Genomic DNA, 21,563 nt, shown 5'->3' with positions numbered 1-21,563 from the left:
TACTCCCAGATCCTCCCAGTGGCCCCTAGAAGGAGGGAGCTGGGCAGGGATGCCACTTCCTGTTTTCTGGATGAGGCATCTTGGGTCCAGAGAGGGAAAGGAGCCCATTCAAAGTCCCACCCCACCTCTCCAGGAAGCCTTTCTGATACCTCTGATCCTCCTAGAACTCTCCATCCTCCTCGCACAAGGGCCCAGGGCTTCTCCTTTCACAAAACCATGTTCTGTCTTTAGAACTACGTAGGCTCAGATGTTGGAGAAAGCGATGGAATGAATAAATAAATGAATGCATTCATTACTGGGTGGCTGGCTTGCTGCATGGATGGGGTCTGTGTCAACATCACAGATCTTCCAAAAGTTGTCTCCAGCCCTCACCCTCCATAGGGGTCTGGCCTCTATTCCCCTCTCCCCCTTTACTGCTCATCCCCAGCTGTTGGTGGATGGGGTTGTTAAACACATGTGTGACCTTGGGCAAGTCACTTGCCTCTCTGTGCAGTTCTGTCGTGGGAAATTAGGATTCCAATAGTGCCCATCTCACAGATTTGTGCATGTAAAGTAGCTTAGAAGTGAGTGGGACCCAGCAAAGCACCTGGTACATGCCTGGCCTTAGGAGATGGCCAATTCAGCTGAGTCCCAGTTCCTGGCCTCTGCCTACCATCTTCTCTATGCCCTAGTTGGCCGGAGGTGGGGTGGGATGTCCTTGCCTGGCCAAGGGATCCCTAAACTCCAATACCTTATTCCCACTGAATCCTCAGACCCCTCCCCTCCCTGCCAGCTCATTCCAGCCATATTTCTACTCAGTCTCTCCCCACCCGCCACCCCCACCCCCGCCTTTGCTCTTGTAGTTGTTTGTTTAATGTGCACAATACAATTAGGCAAAATGGCTTTCCCATCAAACCCCCAACAACTTCCCCCTCCCCACCCCACCCCAGCATCACCAGGCCCCATTCACTGCCTCCCTCGGGGACCATGAAGTTTAATTTCAGGAAATAATTCCCTGAGTAACTCTCCTCTATGGAGCCTCACACACACCCCAGAGAACCCTTGGAAGCCACGATGGGATTTTGTTGGACAGGAAGCCCCTGGAATCAGGGTCGGAGCACAGTGAGAGAGTCCACAGTCAAGACATTTCTACTGGGTAGCTCACTGTCTTGAGAAGGGCTTTCTCCAAAATAGAATCGAAGACCAGAACTTGGAGGCAGAAAGTTGGAGAGCAGGAGAGCAAGCAGGGAAAGAGGCACAGTCGACATAAGGAGCATCCGCAGGGTCCTCACGGCAGAGAGGAGGCTCCCTTATGCCTTGGCCCCTGAGAAGTGCACAGTCTTCAGAACGGTCTGCCTGAAAGGCAGGGAGCTGGAGCAGTTACGGGGTGGCTCCCGACTTACCTTGGTTGAGGGTGGTCAGAGCAAGTTAGGCTCCCCTGCACTTTCAGCCTGTGTTTGTTCACAGGTCAAGCGGGCTTCCCTGGCATTGTACAAGGCCCTGAGGCAGAAAGTGAACATCTCCGGGGTGTGCTCTAGTGGGAACATGGCCAGCGTAGAGTGAGCCTGTGCTTACCCGGAACCCTGCGCTGCAGCTGTGGCTGAAACCAAAAATGAGCAGAGAAGACGTGCTGGGCACAGAGAGATCCGCTATGCTGGGCAGTGCCTCCCTGCTTCCTTTTGTTGGAGACAAGAGTGGAGACGACAGCCTTCCTCACTTGGAACCCTCCTGCACACTCATTCGTTCATTTCACAAACATTTCTGAAGGCATACTGAGTGCCAGGCCCTGTGCTGGGTGCTGGAGTCATAGAGATGAATCAGGTACGGATCCTTCCCTCAAGGACTTCTCAGGCTAGGGGAGGAGGCAGAGCCAAACCTAAGTGATGCCACAGAGGTTTGGGAAAGTGGGAGCACAGAGGAGGGAGTTAGCTAGGAAGAGTCAGGGAGGGCTTCACTGGGGAGGTGGTGTTTGAATTGGGCCTTGAAGGATAAGTAGGAGTTCAGCAAGCTGAGAAGTAGGCAAGGATTGTCTAGGCCTAGGGCCTGCCCACAGCACACCCCGTAAAAGGTCAGCAGATCACCTTTCTAAAATCCACTTCAATCCCTTTAAGCGTTCCTGCCCAGCTCTGTCTGCTCTCCCACCCCAGCGTGGCCTGGGCTGGGAACCCAGATTTAGCACTGCAGGAGGCCCCCTCCTGGACCTGAGCCACCTCTCTGGGTCCCTTTCAGAACCCGGGTCCTGCCTATGCCTGTATCTCCCAGGGCCTGGATCTCAGCCTGTGCCAACCCTCACCCCCATCACCTACCTGGTCTCCCTGATGCCACCTTGTGGCTCACCAGGTCACCAAGGCCACCAGCCCCATGAACACAGTGGGGAGGCAAAAGACCTTGGCGCTAGAGTCCTGGGATGCACGCACCTGGATTTGGATCCTGGCACCACGGTTGCAAGATCTGGGGCAAAGTGCCACTTTCTGTGAGCTCATTTCCATGGGCTCATCTCTAGCTACAAGCGATAACTAGAGGCAGGAAGCACCTCGGGCACAGGAGGGGTGGGGGAAAGGCAGGTGTTACCCTTAAGTGGACTGTTATTTATTTGCATGGGGAGACTGGGAAGGGGCGACGTCCCACTCACAGACCCTGAGCTGTAGAAGCTACCCAGCTGCCAGGGGACTTGCTGGGTGCAGGGCTGGATCCCGGAGCTGGGTACTAGGAGGCTAGGCTGGAAAAGACTCTAGAGACCCTGGCCCTGTGCCCAGGGCCCAGGCTTGGGGTGGGTTTCCTACCATGGGCAATTTCCCCTTCAAGCTATTTCTAAACTCTCTCACATTAGCATGAGAATGGGGCGCCGGCTGGGATCTGAGGGTTCGAAGGTATTTGTATTCCAAAGCGTTCCCTCTGTTCCCTCAAAGTCATCGCTATCTGAGCTGGGAGGCTGGGCTGGGATCCAGAGGCCACTGCAGGGCAGGCAAGGGGAGAGAGGCGCCTGCCAGAGGGGAGCTGCCCTGGGCTCCAGGCCCTCTGCCACCTTCCCTTCCAAGGCCCTTGCCTGGCCTCTCTCTGGTTTGCCTGAAGGCCCCACAAATCCAACCCAAGCTATTCTCACCTCCCCCATCCCCTGCCCCCAGTGTGAGCCTTGGTTGTGTGTGGGGGGAGGGGCGGTGCTTTTTAGTTTGAAAAGGCATATTCCACATAATAAGTGCTTTGATTTGTTTTTGCCTCAACCTTTTATTTCTTTGACATTTTCAGTCCTGTACCATTAACGAGAGGAGTTTGAGGTTTGTATGCTTATTACAAGGAAGCCTGGAATTTTTTTAAAGTTGAGAAACACTGCCCAGTGGGATTAATAATACCAACCATAATAATAGCTAACGTTTGTGAGCATTTGCACTTTGCCAGGCTTTATGCTAAGCAGTTTCCATATATTATCTTTTTTAATCCCCATCACGACCCCCTATGTGATACTGTTACAATCCCCATTTTACTGATGAGGCCGCTAAGGCTTAAGGGTAGAGTGACTTGCCCAGGGTCATAAAACCAGTCAATGGCAGAATGGGCCCAGTACCCAAGCAGCCCCAAACCCCCACTCCTCCAACTGCCTCTCTGGAATGGAGTAGCACTAAGGGATGGGGACTCAGGCACCAGGATGGGAGCGGGCACAATTCCAGGCAGAAGTTCTCCCTCAGGCCCCTCTCCACCCATCCTGGTCTGGAGGTGCCCGGTGCTAGGAGGACCGGCTGGCCCCAGTCTCAACAACACCCTCCCAACCTTGTGTGCAGCACTGGAGCTCAGAGCACACAGTTAGGGCCTCTCCTTTGGGCTGAGCTCGGTGACATGTCCGAGGGAAGAGCAGAGGAGTGCCCCCAGCTCGAGGTATAGCACCCAGTGCCACTCACGGGAAATAATCCAGGATGCTGGGTCTGCCCTGCAAGGATGCTCTCTACTCATGTCCCCGCCTCCCTCTCGTCATTCTTGACTCGACACGCTTGACACCTCCGATTTCCCCTCCCCTTCCCCTCCTCCCTGCCCACTTCAAGCCAAGAGCACAATGAGTGCTGGGGCCACTGGACAGAAGACAGCTGCAGGCCCCAAGGGAGGCAGGCCCATGACCCACCCAGTCTCTCCTCTGAGAAACTTGTCCCTTGCTTCCTGTTCCAACAGGATTCCATCATACAAACCAGAAACCCTCATGTCTGGCTGTGTCACTTCCTCCTCCAAACGGCCCCAGGATCTAGGACATCCTGACCGCTCCTTCCATATTCGGTAGGAGCTCTTGTTGCGATACCCGCCCCACCCCCCCCCCCCCAGGAAGTGCTAACGGAAGATTCCAGGCACTGAGCGGTCCCTGTGATCTGGACATCCCATGAGGGCCATGGCTGCCCGGATCCTACTGCAGACTAGCGTACAAGGTCTTCACTTGAGTCCAAGGAGGGGAGCTGAAGGTGGGAGTGGGGGCAGGCTGGGGCAGGGCTGGGGAGAGGCACTGGGGAGGTAGAGCCTGGCTGTGCTTTTCATCTGCTCTCATTATCCTCTGCCTGAGAAGGTAATTAAGTCTTCCTCCCATCAAAGGCTGAGGGCTGGCTTCACCCCAAGGCCTAGCTCACATGGAAGGGAGATAATGAGCGCTCTCACCTGGGCTGGGAAGCGGGTAGGAGCCCAGCCCAGGCCCTGCCCCCACCCCATCACACACACATATCCAGGAGGCTGGTCTGCTGCCCAGGGCTGAGGAGGAAAGCTCCCAGGGTGTTCTGATGGCCAAGGGGGCAAGCTATGTTGTCCTGGGCCTTGAGGTTCAAGATGAGGCCACGGAGGAGGCCAGGAGGAGGGGGAGATGCCCCCAAGTCACTCTTCTAATTCAGCAGAGCACAGGACAGGGACGAAGGGTGCTCCGGGACCTCCGAAAGGGGAAGCACAGATTCCCATCAGCAGAATGATGAATGAGGAGGCTGAAGCAGCTCCTTCTGCTTGGGCCCTCTGGCGTGGGCTGCCCACCGTGCTGGGCCCGGGGAGGTGGTGTCCACTTTAGTGAAAGCCACACCATGCCCTTTCTGAAGCAGATTCTTGTCGTTCCCTCATCTTCTTCCAGAGGTACAATCTGAAGCTTGCAGAGGTAAAATAATTTGCCCCAATTACAGAGGAAATCTTCCTGGAGGAGCGGCCTTTGAAGGATGGGAGGATGGCAGGAAGGCCAGTGTGAGGATGGAGGGGAGGGCAGCTCGCAGTGGTGCTGAGACAGTGGAGTGTCCCGTCAGGCTGAGCCTAGTGACATGGGGAGGGCAGGCGGAGGGAAGGGTGACGGCAGGGGCTGCAGCTGATAGGGAACCACCGAGTGTTCAGGAACAGGCCTTAGGAGCGGTGTTGTTGGGTGGAGAGAAGGGGCCAGTATGTAGCAGTGCCAGGAGCCGAACCTTGACCTCAGAAGCCCACATTCCTGACTTTCCTACGACAGGGAGGTGGTTCCTGAAGTCCAGCACAGGAGACTCTGACCAGGGATAAGGTGAAGGCCTGTGCCATGACCTCAGGCAGCCAGCTGCCCTGCCTCTTGACCTGGTGCAATAGGAATCAGCCCCAACTCTCTGAGCCTCAGTTTCCTCACCTGTGGAATGACATAATGATGATGTCCACCTCACGGGGCTGGAGAGGATTAAGTGACATAATGTTTGTGCCTTTACAGACCTGCTGTGGTTGCCACAGGTTTCTTCCAGCCAGAGAAAGGCCTGGACGTGTTCCCTGCCTTTTGAGGGACTTTCAAATCTCAGGGATGTGCACATTTAATGGGAGGGTTTCAGGCCAACCTCCAACTTTCAAGTAGTAAGTACCTTGCCCAGAGCAGCTACTCAATTACCCTTCATCTTGATGATGTGGAGCTGGGCCATTGCAGGCCCCAAACAAGTCCCCAAGCCCTGTCCACCAGTTACCCAACCCCCAACCCCCTCCCATAGTCCGCAGGTGACTGGGTGTGGATGTGGATTGCTCAGGACAGCTTTCCTCTCCTGCCCAAAACTGCCTTCTCGTGTCAGCAGGTCAGACTGGCAGGCTGGACGAGAAAATGTTTTGGGCCGCAGAGACCTGGTTTGAAATTCCACCATTAGCACTTGGCTCTAGGCCTAAAAGGCCCTTCTCAACTCGTCAGTCCCCTTTGGGCACCCTTATTAGTCATGAACAGCTGCTTCTAGGAGTGATTTTGTTAGATCCCTTCTACCCAGCAGATCTCTGGGCAGGAGCAGGTTTGGATGGTGGGAGAGCAAAGCAGAGGGTGTTGGCCTCACAAGGTGGAACGGAAGCCAAGAACACTGAGCCTGATAACCATCTGGGTTGGGGCCTCATCTCAAAGGCTGAACACTAGGGCCCCTTCTTCACACAGGGTTGAACCTATCTTATTACAGGAGCCCCAGGAGGACGTTTCCCAGGTGTGTGGCAACACACACACACGCGCGCGCACACACACACACACACACACACACACACACACGCATGGAACTCTTCCTGGCTACTTCTGGGCTGAGTGAGACCCTATGCCCATCACAGAAAAGAAGGAGAATGGGAAGCTGAGGCTGGTAACTCAAGCAAGGCCTCACTTGGCTATGGACTCAATTTTTCTTTCTGGAAAATGGGGAGATTTTCTGACTTCATGTGATCAACAAAAGTCCCCCACATCCTTGTCCCAGAGCTGGTGAAAGTACCATGCAGCACTGAGCTCTGAGATCTATAACTCCAGATGGAAGCACTGAGCTGCGATTGCTCCCCTGTGGAAGGGCGTTTCATTTTAACGTGGACAGGAAGGGCTGGATCAGATGTGCTGGAAGTGGCGAGACAGGCCTGGGCATGGTGGAAGGGAGCGGTGGGAGGAAAATATGGTGTTTTTTTTTTTTTTCACTCAGGCACTCTGGTTTCAAGCAGATGCCACCACAAGGTGTCACTAAAGGTCCAGAGAGGTTGACTGACTTGCCCAAGGTCACACAGGCCTTCTGATGCCCAGCCTTGGGCATTTCTTGCCAGACCCAGAGTGAGTCTGTGCTCTTCCTCTGAGGTTGGGTGGGGGAGCCACGGAGAGGACCTGAAGGACCTTGCTATGCTATAACATCGGAAGTAGCCTCCTGGGCTCAGGGCTCTGAGGGGTAAGGATGTGTCAGGTCATTGGTGGGAAGAGGAGCTCTTAGGCAGGGAGGTAGCCTGGGCTCTCTGACACTGTGGGGGGCTGACATTGCTGGGAGAACAGTGACCCCCCGCCCCCTCCATCATGCCACATCCAATTCATGGGTAACTCTACTACCCCTGCTGGTCTGCACACCTTCTTCAACCTCTAAAGGAAGCCACTTCATAATTGGTCAGATGAAGTGGGGTTTTGAGGCTAGCCTTATTTAAACTCCTTTCCTCCAAAGTCAAGAAAAGATGTTTGCAGGCTCAGGACCCACCAATGTCATTTGAAATGTCATTTTCCCACTGAGCACCAGGGCCCAGTCGCTAATTGATCCAGGGCAATCATTAATGTTGGTTGAATGACTGCTCCAAGGAGGCCATTTCTGAACCGGCTGGCTCCCATGTCCGGGGGCTGAGGGCTGTGTGTGCTGCTGTGAACGCCCACCTGTAGCAGACACTGTTGGCCAGTTGATCCAAGCCCCTCCACGACCCCTTTCTCCCCAGACACCTTCCAGTGATTGGTCTAGAGATGGCCGTGTGACCCAGTTATGGCCAATGAGATGTAAGGGAAGCACTGGGTGGGGCTCCCGGGTGCTCTTTTTAAAAGGGACAGAGCTGGCATGCCCTTTAGCCTTTCCATCTTCTTTCTGCCTGGAACGTGGACAGAGGTCTGGCGTTGCTACAGCCATCTTGCTATTATGAGCCAACAAGCTATAAGACAGGTTTTCACACTAAGGATAGTGGAGGGGATGATGGAAGGAGCCTGGGGCTTGGACAGCCTAGTGGAGCTTTCACAGTGGCCCTGAACTGTCCATCCCTGAACTACTTGCTATATGGAACAAATACCTCCTGCCCCCCCACACCTTATGTGTTGGGACGCTATTAGGTTTTCTTCTACTTACGGCCATCCTTAATTGTTACACCACCCTCCTCCAGTTTAGAAATGCTGAGCCCAGGTAGAAAGGGATGTCTTTCGTCTGAGCTTAGTGTTTGCTGGGGAGGTCAGGACCCTGAGCTTCCAATGCACTGTGAGTCCAGGATCCTCCTGGAGCAGGAACTGACCTGGAAATCTGAGTGTTGAGTGTCAGTAATTCCACTAATAGACTGAGATCAGCGACCACGTGGTCTCTTACTCCCCTTGGTAATTGCACGTGCATTTCCTACTCCCTGCACCCTCTCCCAGCTCTACCAACCTCCTGGATAACTCCTATTTATCTTTCAAAACCCAGCCCACGCTACCTCTTCCAATGCCCCCCCCCCCCGACCTTTATTGGACCCCTAGATGGATTAGACATTCTCCTTTGTGCCCTCACAATAACCTGGGCCACATTCAGCACTGCATTTATCACCCAAAGGTGTGATGCTACTTCTGTATTTTGGCCTCCCTCACCAGACCAGGTGTCTTTTTACCTTTCCATGCTGAGAACATATAGTAGGTGTTCCAGTCATCCAGGGAGCCGTCGTTCTTTTGCTCATTCCTTTGTTCAGGGTTTATTGAGCTCTCCTTATGATCTTGATGCCACGTGGAGCAGCTCTGGGCCTAGAACATCCTTGCATAGGGGATCCCTGGGGACAGTCCCCAAAAGGCTGGACTCAGGGATGGGTACTTCCAGCAATAAGCCCAGCTTCTTATAGCTTCACAGAGTAGGGAGGGAATATAAGCCTGGAGCCAAGATAGCAAAGTAGGTTCTCATTCTGGGCATTCTGCCCCACCCCCACTCAGCCCTGTTGTTCAGTGAGGAAGGAGAGTCAAGGGCAAAGTGTCGAGGGTGGTATGATGCAGGCCCCCACATTGCCCAGGATCTGAAGCTGGAGGGGTGGTCGTGGGGTTCCTTGCTGGGCCTGCAATTTTAATCGTCTCCTCCAGGACTCAGATTTGGGAGCCGGGGATCAGGGAGGAGGCAGAGGCAGGGGGCATCCCCTGTGGTTGTAACCATCTGGCCCTGAAAGCTTAATGGACAGGGAAGGCCCTAAAACTCTCACCCCTCTCCCTCCTCTGGACCAAAAACCTTCCTCTGTACCGCTCCTGCGCCCCTCCCCGCCACTGCTGTCATTCTCTTATGTCCTTTCTCTCCCTCTATAAGCATTAGCTGAGTACCTGAGCACCATTGGGCACTCAGCATTTCAAAACCAGAGCTGCTGTGTCCATTGATGTGGAGGTCCTGAGTGCTCTGCTTCCGCTCGCTCCCTGGGTGGTCTGAGGCCTTGGACACCCCTCCAGCCTCGTGTGCCAACCTTTCAGGGCCTTTCTGCCCTAACCCAAGTCTCTCTGGCATTTTAGAAAATGTCAGGTCCCCTACCCAACGGGGAGGCCCTGGCTCCCATCCTGGTCCTCTTAGGCTCTGATGGAGGGAGGGGTAGACATCAGGATGCCCAAGTGCAATGTCAGGAAACCTAACGTGTTCCAGACCTAGGTGGGCATGCTGCTCAGTTACTACACACAGGGGGTCACTCTGCCCAATAATCCTGCCCAGTAGGAATTGTTACTATCTTCTTAAGGAGAAGGAAATTTACCAAAACTAACATAAGAAGAAATAGAAAATAGGAATGCTTCTAAAATTCCTAAAGACATGGAGTTTGTAATCAAAAACTCTTCTTACAGAGAAAACTCTAAGCTTAGATGATTTTCCTGGTGAATTCTACCTTATAGTTAAGAAAAATAACCTTATTACACAAAACCTTCCGAATAATAGAAAAAGAGGGAATTCTTTCCAAGTCATTATGAGGCCAGCATAACCTTGATACCTCAATTCCCACATCTGTAAATTAGTGCCAATCTCGGAGGTACGGAGCAGGGTTAGGATTAAAGGAGCTGTAGGTATAGCCCTTGGCATGATCCCTGGCACCCAGCATGTGCTCATTGTACGGTGATTGTTTCTATGTGATCAGGATTCAGACCAAGGGCCGTCTGTTATCTGCACCATGCTGAGATCAGAACAGCATCCCTTCGACGAAGAGAAAAGAGAGCTGGGGAACCACCATGAATAGAGCCTGTTGGGTGACAGCCACTTAGCAAATTGGATCTCATTCAGCCCTCACAAAAACTCTTCAAGGTAGGTGTATCATTTTATAGATAGGAAAGCTGAGGCTCAGAGAAGCTGGGATGGACTGTATAAAGTCTAAGCCAGGCCTGTCTGAAGATAGAGCTCACAATTCTCTGAGCTGTGCTAACCAACCAAGTCACAGCCGTGGAGCTCTCTGATCTTGGGCTAAGCTGACTCTAAACTTCAGGGTCCCTGTCTATAAAATGGGTAGAGGGGCTGCTATCCGAGTTGTCGAAAGACAGATAAAGCACAGATGGAGTCTCCTGTGCTGCCATGTCTGTTTGAAAAGTGCCCATGAACTGGCTCACCTGGGCTGTCAGGCTCACCCCTTTGACCATGGCCACCCCCGCAGGTCACCACCTGCCCCAGCCTTCACACACCACCACTCCTGGCGTGGGGAGATGGGTCACCCCGGGCAGAAGCGTTCCTCCTGTGTACAGTGTTTTTATTGCACAAGTGATACATGGATACACTCTCATTGTAATATTAAAAACTGAACAAGTTCAGAAATATACTGAATGATAAGGTATCATGCCCCTCTGCCTCCCCTCCCCCTCCCAAAGATGAACGCAGTTCAAACAGCAGCAAAGACCTCCTTCCAGGCCTACTTCTGTGCACTTACTCTCATATACATTTATACATAACTACACATGTCATTCCGAGGCTGTTTTTTCCCATAACTGCAATCATCCTGTATGTATTGTTCTGCAACTTGCTATTTTCACTTCCCAATCTCACGTGCTATTTATATCTTCTCTGCTTCCCAAAGGATTTGAGGAGTTTTACCAGAGTTCCTGCGGGCAGGGTGGGTGCAGAGCAGCGGAGAGAGCCTGAGTCCTGGAGTGACGCTGACCTGGATGGATATCCCCGCTCTGCCACCCGCACCTGGGGGACCTTGCGCCAGTCCCTAAACTCTCAGCCACAGTTTCCTCCTCCATGAAATGGGGATGATGATAGTATTACCTCACAGGGTCAGTATGACTTCACTGTGGGATGACAAAGCGGGCGTTCCAGCATTTTAGCTCCCCAGCCTCCCTGGGGCTTAAAAAACAAGGACCTAAATGGTCTGGAGGCCAGAGGTGGGCCAGACCGTCCTTAGAACTCAGATTCCAGACCTCGAGTCCTCCTCTTTCCCCAAAGACAAAGACAGAGAAGCGGGGAGAGCAGCTGAGGGGGGAGTGTTGAGACCTAGCCTTGCTGTCCCATGGCTGCAGGTCCCAGTGAGTCCCTCCAGCCACCCCGGATGTTCTGAGGGGAAGCCTGGGTCTCCTGCTCCCCTACATCCCACAGAAGTGGCAGCTGTGACATCAGCCTGGCCCTGCTTTCCCTAAGCAGGGGGAGAAGCAAGCCACGCTGAATAAATATCTGTCAATGTCCTTTGAACGATTCCATGACCCATTCCTTCACTTCTGAGACCTGGTGGAAACTTCTTCTCCCTTTTTGGAAAATGGGGAAACTGAGGACAGGGAAAGTCAGAGCTGCTGGGTCTCTGGACATCACCTGGCCCAGCCTCCTCAGTTGACACGAGGAAACAGGCCCCAAAGGGAGGAAAGTAACTGGCCCATGGACCATTCTGGTATATAGTTCATACAATCAGTGTTCACTCGATTGGGGCCAGTTGCTTTATTTAATTCTCATCCAGCTCAGTGAGGTAGGTATTGTAGTTTCTCGTTTTATAGGCCAGAGAGCTTAGGTCGCTGTCTTAAGGGGACGCTACTAATAGGAGCCAGAGTCAGAGCTCCGTGTGTGAGTGTCTCATCAACCCACCGGCCAGAGGTGCCCATCTGTGCAGAAGGTCTTCTGCCTCCTGCCAGCACCTCCCCCACCCTGCCTCATCCTCCTGGCAGTTCCATGAGCTGCAGCTCCCCAAGGACGGCTCTCCTGGCCCTGGGAGTGGCTCTGCCCATCCTTCTGTGCCTCGCTGGTCCATCCTGACATGCAGGACCCCTGAGCTCGCTGACCAGATCTGTCTTCTCCCCTAGACTGTGAGCCCTCAAGGAGAAGGGTCAGGTTCTGATTCATCTCTGCATTCCCACGCCCAGCACAGGGCCTGGCACAGAGTGAGCGAACGTGAATCTTTGCGGAAGAAAAGGAGGGAGGGAAGGGGGAGGGAGGAATTCCAAAGCCCATGCTCTTTCCTCTGTCCCACAGCTTCTTTCGACAGTCAAGGTCAGGAGGCAAGGCCCCCAGGTCTTACACCAGATTTGATCTTCTTCCCTGCTCTCAGCACCGCTGCCCCTTCCCCACTTCCCCAGGCCCCCTCTCCCATATACTGGTGCTCCCCACTGCCAAGGGCAGCAGCTGCTCCCTGCCTCCCGTGCCACACAGCCCACAGCTCTCAGGAACCACCCTGCCAACTTCACTCCCGTGAGGGCCCAGGCCTCGGTAAGGGTCCCCCCACCAGGCCACTTGCCTTGAACAGGTGACAAGGCCTTGACCACAGACCAGCAGGGGAAGCGTTTGGAGGCTCGGCCTTTGCCTTGCCTTTCGAAGCCACTGAGAAAGTGGCACCTCCTCCATCAATGCCACCCTCCGGCTCGGTGGGAGTCCTCGTGGTCCATGCCCTCCCTCCAAGGTGGGTAGGGGGCTGGGGAGACTCCCAGTGTTTACCAGCCAGAGTCCTGTAGTTGGGGACGACTGCGTTTCCATGGATACAAGCCATGGGAGCTGCTGGGAGATGGGGCCATGGTGTACACAGACACAGATCCACACGGACCTGCAAGAAAAATAGCAACAGATTTGCTGAGTCATTGGCCCCGCATATTTATAGTCTCTGGCAAAGGCAGACCTGCCTATCAGAGGCTAATAATACTGCAGCAGCGTGTTAATTGCAAAGACAGAGTCTTCAAGCATCCATTCAGACACCCGAGACCGCTCCTTGAATAAAGAGTGGGGCCCTCACCGTGGGAGCCGGCATGCGTGTGAGCGTGTGTGTTTAGGAGTACATGTGTGTGCAGGTACGTGGAACCCAGCCCTAGCACATTAAGAAAGCTCAAGTATCACATCAACTGGTCTGAGACCACCCCCAGCAGTGTTTGTCATAAAGCACTCTTCAATCACCTAAGGAAGTCTAGGACTCAACCCAGGTGGAGGGGTGGACAGGAGAGGAGAGGAGGCTGGTGGCTATCTCCCTGGGGATGGGGACAGGGGACAGGATGCTGGTGTGTAGCCCCGAGGCCTTCATCCCACAGCTGTGGGGACAGCCATGGTCCTCCAGCTCTGGGCAGTCAGGCAGTTAGAAGAAAGGGAGAAAAAGACCTCTGCCTCCTGGGAGGTCAGCCCCAGTGGGCCACCTGACACACCCTGAGATCACACAGGGGCCCAAATATGGGAAGCACAGTCAAGGATGATGGGTGCCCAGGAGCCTGGGCGCCATCTTGAATAAACACTCAAGGGCCAAGCTCAACTCTGGAGGCCAGTCTTTGCACCATCACCTCTGGGAGCCAGGAAACCCATCTAGCTTTGATTCAGGCAAATCAAGTCCTTGCCTCCTACAACTTCTATCCACACCTGGTGGTTTCGTCCCTGAAACACTGCCTTATAGTGGCATAAGTTATGTTCCCGTCCATCACCTCTGCCACCCTGGCAGCTCCATAGAGACTGGGCCACATGTCCCCAGCACCTGGCAGAGAAGGGCCTCGCTGAAGACTTGTGGATGAGAAACCAATTCCCTCCAGTTCTTTGAAGGCAATTCTCAGGTCCCTGGAGTCTTCTGAACTCCAAGCCAAACAATCCCCTGGCAAGGGTTCAGGTTTCCTCCCTGGCTCTCTTCCTCTCTGGAGGCGCTCCTTCTTACACTGTGTCCCCCACTAGACAAAGAGGGAAGAGGATGGGGCCCCAAGGGGTCCCAGCCTACAGCCCCCCATACACTCATTTCTGTCCTCAGGATAAGGAGGGCAAGGATTGCTGAACCCAGCTTGCTTTTGCTCCAGCTGGAGCACAGCCCCCTGGCCTCTGCCCTCTGGTTCAGCCTAGGAGGACGGAAGCCATACTCTCCCTCCAGGGGTCTGACAGCAAGGGGCGTGGGGGGCCTCCAGGGGCCCACAGAGGAACAGCAGAGCAAAGCTTCGCAGGGAGGAGGAGTAACTGGGTTCATTATGTGAGCTGGGCCCCGATTTCTCCCACTGCAACCCCCCAAACCACTCAATCATTCGTGACTGCGTCCACAGTACTCTGAGGGAGAGAGGGTGGAGGGGAGGAAAGAGAGGGCCATCCTTTCAGTTCTCACTTCTCTTCAAGAGAAGGTTGACTCAAGAGCTATTATTGGGCTTCCCTGGTGGCGCAGTGGTTGAGAGTCCGCCTGCCGATGCAGGGGACACGGGTTCGTGCCCCGGTCCGGGAAGATCCCACATGCTGTGGAGCGGCTGGGCCTGTGAGCCATGGCCGCTGAGCCCGCGCGTCCGGAGCCTGTGCTCCGCAACGGGAGAGGCCAGAACAGTGAGAGGCCCACGTACTGCAAAAAAAAAAAAAAAAAAAAAAAAACCAGCTATTATTAATAGTAAATTAAATAGTGTGGTTATTCTGAATAATAAAGAGCTCTCCTGTTCCAAGTTTCTACTGTCCTCTCTCCAGGGAAATACCTGCTATGGCCTGAGATGTGGCATCCAGTGACAGGCATTTGTAGGATGATGTTGCTGCCCCTGCTGTGCACAGTCATAGGTGGCCAAGTCGCCCCAGGAATGCCTCTGCCGCCCCAGCTTGGAATATGGGGGGAAGACATTCCAGGTACCCTCTGTGATCCCACCATGGACCCTGGAGTCACCTTGTCCACAATGTCCCTGCTGGCAGAAAGTGACCTTCCTGCTTGCTAGCTGGTGACCTTAGGCAAGTCGTGAACTGTTAGCTCGCTCATCTGTAAAATGGGGATCACGATAGTAGCTACCTCATGTTGGGTGGAAGATTCAAGTTAATAATAATATTGTTATCAGACCTATAAAATTAATAGACATAAAGGGCTTGTAATTCTGCCAGGCACTCGTTTAGCACAATATAAAGGTTTGTTAAATAAATAAGAGCCTCGGGGCTTCCCTGGTGGCTCAGGGTTAAGAATCCGCCTGCCAATGCAGAGGACACGGGTTGGAGCCCTGGTCTGGGAAGATCCCACATGCTGCGGAGGAACTAAGCCCGTGCACCACAACTACTGAGCCTGTGCTCTAGATCCCGCGAGCCACAACTACTGAGCCCACGTGCCACAGCTACTGAAGCCTGCGCGCCTAGAGCCCATGCTCTGCAAGGCCACCACAACGAGCGGCCCGCGCACCGCAACGAAGAGTAGCCCCCGCTCGCCGCAACCAGAGAAAGCTCGGGCGCAGCAACAAAGACCCAATGCAGCCAAAAATAAATAAATTTATTAATAATAAATAAATAAGAGCCTGCCAGGATGTTCATAGGGCAGAGGCTGAGACCAGACTGCAGGCATCAGGGTCTCTGTGATTGAAATTATTACTCCTTGCAGAGAGCTCCTCAGAAGACGCAAGCCCAGGCTGAGGAGGGGGATCCAGCAACTTGACATCTTACTCCTCCGTGGGCTCTGACTCCTTTCTCCACCCACATGTGAGTGAGGTCACATCTTGTGAGGTCACAGCTATGGGCCAGCCTGCTCTGACCTGTAATGTATAGTATCAGCTAACATTAATGGAAGTCCTACCATGTGTCAGAAACTGTGCTGAGTGTTTTCCAATCAGTCAGTCATTTCATTTAATCCACACTACAGCCCTACAGGTGGGCACTCTGCTCCTCAGATGAAGAAACTGAGGCTCAGTAATATGCCCAAGATCATACAGCTAGTGAAGAGTGGAGATGGAAGCGGAACCCAGGTCTGCCTGCCACCACAACCCGACCCGACGTGCTTTAAGCCATGTCACCTGACCTCTCATTAGATTCTTGTCCAGGAATATGTTGCGTAACTCAGGATTGCTGGGGAGGGGTGTTGGGGGAAGTTGGGTGCAAAAGAGAGGGGGCAGGTCTGGGCTTAGCAGCCAAGCAGCCCTCCATTTGATGTCAGCTTGTCCCAAGAGGCTAGAGCTCTAGCTGGCCGCCTGGTGGCTGGGGGAAGGCAGAGGGTTGAAAAGGGATCCTCTGGAGAATGGGCTGAGGGGACCGTGGGAGGAGGAGCCTGAGGCCCAGCGGAGAGGCAGAGGTAGCGCTTCTGCAGAGGCCCAGATCAGGCACTGGCATCTAGGCTGCGAGGAAACCCAGGGGAACATGGCCCATCAGAGGCCCTCCCACCCGCTCCCTCCCATCTACCCCCAGTCATCTGGTCCCTCCTGGGCCCACTTGGCTTCCCCCTCCTGCATCTCCAATGGCAGCAGCTTTGGCGGGGGTTGGGGGGAGAGCACTCTCCCCTGGGGCCCTGACACTGCACTATGTTGTTGTTTATGAGGAGGAAACAAGGCTGACTGCCTCTCAACGTTCGGGCCCTCTCAACACTCACTGCTGTCGGAGACGGGACAGTGAACCCCGGGAGTCACAGGAGGGGTGGGGGCTCAAGGGGTGTGCGTTTGTGAGTGTGAACACATGAGTGTGTTCACAGGTGTGCTCGCTCCAGGGCTGATAGAGCAACACTTGTGGGCAGGCTCTGGGCTGGGAGATGGGACCCCGGGTGGAGCAGGCTGGTCCTTGGCCTCCTGGAGCTCCTGAAGTTTGCAGTGCACAGAGAGACTGCCTTCCACCTGGTGAGTACCAAAGAGGCAGTGAGCATGGCCGGGACTGGCACCGGGGGAGGGGCTCCTAACCCAGCCTGCCGGGCAGGAAGGCTCCCTGGAGGGACCGATGAGTCCTGCCTGAGGAAGGAAGGTGGGAAGAGCATTTCAGGCAAGGGAGCAGCGTGTGAGAAGTCCCAGAGGCCCAGGAGGAGACATGGGTTTGCCACCTGCCAGGATTTCTGTGTGCTTAGAGGGGAGAAGATGGAGTTATAAGCGGGGGAGGGGGGTGGTTAGACAGAGGCCGATTGTAAGAGGCCTCAGCAATGCACCTGGAAGCTTGGGTTTTCAGCTGAAGACAATGAGGAGACACTGAGGGGAGTCATCTGATCTGACTGACCTTCAGAAGATCACTCGGGGACCAGCTGACACCCTATCCAGCCCTCCAGAGCCCCAGCTCAAGCCCGTGGGCATCACAGTGGGCCGGCCTAGATTAATCTGCATCCTGGACTAGGGGGTACGGGGGGTCCAAAGCATGAGCATGCTCACAGCCGTGGGACTCAGGGCACAATACAGATCTGCTATTCAACCAGATTTCTTGCTGGCAATGGATCTCCTCCCCATCCTACAGATGGCTACGTTAGAAATGCAACGGGGTAAAGATGATTACAGATCAGAAAATCGGTCTGTGTAATTAATTATGTCAGTTACCAGAAGGGGACAAGTTATGTGACGATCTTAACAGACACCGAAAACGCATTTGATAAAATTGAACATCCACTCCGATGAAAGGTCTTAGTATAATAAAAATAAAAGAGCGCTTCCTTGACATGATAAAAACTATCCATCTGTAACCAACAGTCAACATCATGCTTAGCAATAAAACACCAGCAAGAGGTATTCATATTTAAGTCAGAGCGGGACAAGAACGCCTGTTATTACCACCATTCGTTTACATTGTTCTGGAAGTTCTAGCCAACGTGATAGTACTTTAAAAATAAAAAGCATAACGTTTGGGAAGGAGGGGAAATTGCTATCATTATTTTTTCATGATATGATTGTTTATCCAGAAAACTCAAGAGAATCAACTGAAAAGCTAATGAGACTATGAAAGAGGTCAGTAAGATGGCCAGAATCAAAAATGAATACACTAGCAAAATCCAGTTAGAAAACGTAAAAGAAAGAAAAGTCCCCAAGGTGGGTTCTTCAGTGACTCCCCACGTCCTGAGAAAATGGAGTGAGGAGGCAGCCCAAGGGCAGTCAAAGTTCAGGAATAAGCTCCAAGCAACAGGGACCTGGTGAGGAGGAAAGGAAGATGAAACACAGGGTAGAGCTGGAGAGGTTGGGGAAAGGAGGAGGAGGGTATCCTGGAGCCTCTTCCATGGCAACAGGGATGGCTTGAGCTGGGAGCTTCCCAGCCTTTGGGCCTGGTTCCCAGCAGCCCTGGGACAATGAGACCTAGCAGTTCCCAGTGGGTCAGTGAGCCTAGACTCACTTGGGGGCAGCACCTGCCTTCTGGTGGCTTCCGGCTGTGCTGGATATGGACGGGGTAGAGGGGGAGTACAGACCCTGATGGAGAGTCTTAATCCACCACAGGGCACAGACTCCCAGCAAATGAGATCCCAGCTAAAGGAGTGTTTCTGAACATTTGATGGGCTGATTACAAACTGCTCCTCTGAATTCTTTAAAGCAGATTTCCCAAGAGGACCTGTCGATGGCAAAGAGACACGGCCAGCCAATGTCCAAGCTCCACCCCAATGCCGGAGGCCCACTACCCAGCTCTCTGGCTCCAGCCTCCTAGCAACGTAGCCCTGTCTTGCTTGGGGTGGCATGATTCCCCTGGAGGCAGCCGGCAGGACTACAGGTGCACAGGCACTGGCTACTTCGCTCCCAGGGCCCATCCTCAGGGGGTAAAACTTGTCTATTTCTCTTCCATTTTCCATGGTGTGCATATGGCATGATATGCATGTATGGCTTCTCTCAGATGCTGGGTAATCTCCCAGTTTCCATCACTCACTGTCAGGGAAAGCCCTCAGCCAAAGACATGATAGCTGGCCAGCATTTCAGGGTAGCAAACTCTCTTGTCTCCACCACTTTCTCTTTTGTCCTCACTCACAAGCTCCACCTGCACTAAAAAATAATCACTGCCCCCACCTCCCAGCATTACTGCCCCTGCCCAGGGACGGGACAATTACCTCCCAGGTGAGATGTTGCTATTTAAAAGGAGATTTGGTGCAAAGAAGTGGTGCTTCTTATGGTGGAATGTTAGGCACTGGGACAATGTATGGTGGCATTTTAGTCACTAATTAGGTGAGGATCAAATTATTCGGTGCCTGAAAGCAGGAAACTAACGAGGGGCAATGTGGTGTTTCGAATCCCTTCCACAAGCTGTGGTGGCCCGGTGGTATGGAGGTGGGAAGGGCGTGAAGTAGGAAACAAACACTTTTCGAGCACCTACTACGTGCTTTACCCATAGGACCCGTGAAATCCACAACCATGGGGCACAGGCATTATTTACACCTGTATTTAAACCCTGGTCACTTGGATTCCACAGCCCATGTTCTCAGGCGCTGACCCCTGGCTGATCCTTAGAAAACCAATCTTTGCATGGCATGCAGGCCCCTGATTCCTCACCAGATGCTAATCTCCTTCTCCTTGCAAACACACGCCCCTGTTCTATTGCCCACCTACCTTGGTCTCCTCACTTGCCTTGGTGCCTAGAGTTACCCCATGACTGTTTCCTACCCTTCGGATCAGAACTGCCCTCCTGTGGATGCTCTGTGACCATCCAGGTCTCCCTGTGAGGGGCCACAATCAGCACCACGCCCTCCAAGAAGGGAGCTTTTCAGGCAGGACAAGGGGTGGGGCACAGACGGGAAAGAGGAGCCCGATTTCTTTTGCAAGCTCTGTCTTCGTGCCCCAGGCCCTACCCTTCCTTCTTCTGTAAATGCATTGATTATCTAGAGCCCCCTCCCCAAGCCCAGCGTCTGAGAGAAGATTCGGGGGGTGGATTTGTTTGTCCTAGTTTACCAAGTCCCCCTGGCTCCTTCGTCTTGTCACCATGGAAACCTTTCGAGGTCACCAGTATTATTAAAATAGAGGAAGAAAAGATCTCTCTCCCAAAGTCAGTGCCCACTTGGTTCCAGTGGCTTTTGTACAGGAGTGAGGAGGACAGCACGGTGGAGGCGAGGAGACCTAGCCCCATCCTCAGGGATAGATTAACCCCTGATGTCCAGGGTGCTGGCTGCTCAGACATAAGTCTTCCACCTCCCTGAAGTTTTTCAGGTGTCCTTGCCAGGAAAGAGCAAATCTGGCAGCTTTGAGCACATGCCCAGTGGGCTTCATGCTACACCCGGAGAAGTGGGAAAGGGCTCTTCCCAGGCAGTGCTACTGAGTAAATGCTCATCTAGCAGACTTAGGGAGCTGCTGTTGGGGAAGAGAGAGGAAGCCAGGGTTCTGGACCACTGTTTTAGACCCTGCTGTCTCTCAAGGTGAGAGTGGGATTGCCGGTTGGGGCTGACACAGGACTGGAGGGGGTCGGGGGTCCATGGGTCCTAAGGTTGGATCAGGTGCCGCTCCCCTTCACACCGCCTCCCTCCACTCTGCCGGTGGACCTCAGATACTTGCTTGCACTCGAGAGGGCCCAGTCCACCTGCTGCTCCCCTTTGAGGCCAGGAGTGGGGCCGACAGCCCAGCTCTTCACACTGTCCTCTGCAGGCCTATTCTGTCCCGCAGGCTACTCACGTTCAGCCCATCTGCCTCTCAGGATTCAGAGAATCTCTCCATGCTGCCCTCCTGGAGTCCAGATTCCTCCCACCACCTTCAAGACTCTTCCCAGCACCCACCACCACTGATTTGCTCTTCCACTACCCCCTGTGGCCAATGGGTCTCCTCGCTGTTCTAGGCACTAGACTCATGCTGCTTCCTTTATTCACATTGTTTCCCATCCCTAAGACAACCTCTCTCTCCCTTTGTACCCATTTAATCCTATATTACATTCTTTATCATCACTTACACCATTTTCACCTTCGTATTTCCATAGCACCCAGCACTACCATGAGGAACTTCTCCAAGACTCTGCCATCACTGCCCTCACCACCACCATCCCCACTGGGCTCACTTCACCACCAACACCGCTCTCAGCACCACTGAACTACCACTCCCCTCCTATCATCCGCTCTGCCTCTCACCACCATCATCACACCTCACCACTTACCACCACCATCTCCATCATCAACGCGGCATTCACCATCACCACCACTGTCACCATTGCCATTCTCAGCATCAGCAAAATCATCACCACCACTAACATCGTCACTACCACTACCAGCATAACTGCCATCCCACTGTCAGAACCACCACCACCATCTCCATCACTGACACTGTACTCACCATCGCCACCACTGTCACCTGTCGCCACACCACATGACCACTCATCATTATCATCACTACAACTGTACTCATCACCATCACCATCATTTGAAGGGAAGTAATGTCTCCCTTCACAAAAATCAATTTCAAATCCTTCAATGGAGGCCTTAGAAGATTCCATATAGGGAGGGGCAGCTGGATCCCATAGCCCCCATTCTTACTCCCTGAGATTCTTCATCCTTTGGAGAATCTCTCACCAGTTGCCATTGTTGCCACCAAAGTGGCCACAGGGACCCTTTCTTTAATACCTCAGGGTATAACTGAGACAAACCATATCATTTATAGTAGGCAGGACAATAATACAAGCTGTTGAGAGTATAAATCGGCACAA

This window comes from Pseudorca crassidens, chromosome 1 (genome assembly GCF_039906515.1).
Source record: "Pseudorca crassidens isolate mPseCra1 chromosome 1, mPseCra1.hap1, whole genome shotgun sequence".
NCBI lineage: Eukaryota > Metazoa > Chordata > Mammalia > Artiodactyla > Delphinidae > Pseudorca > Pseudorca crassidens.
This window is presented reverse-complemented; position numbering follows the sequence as displayed.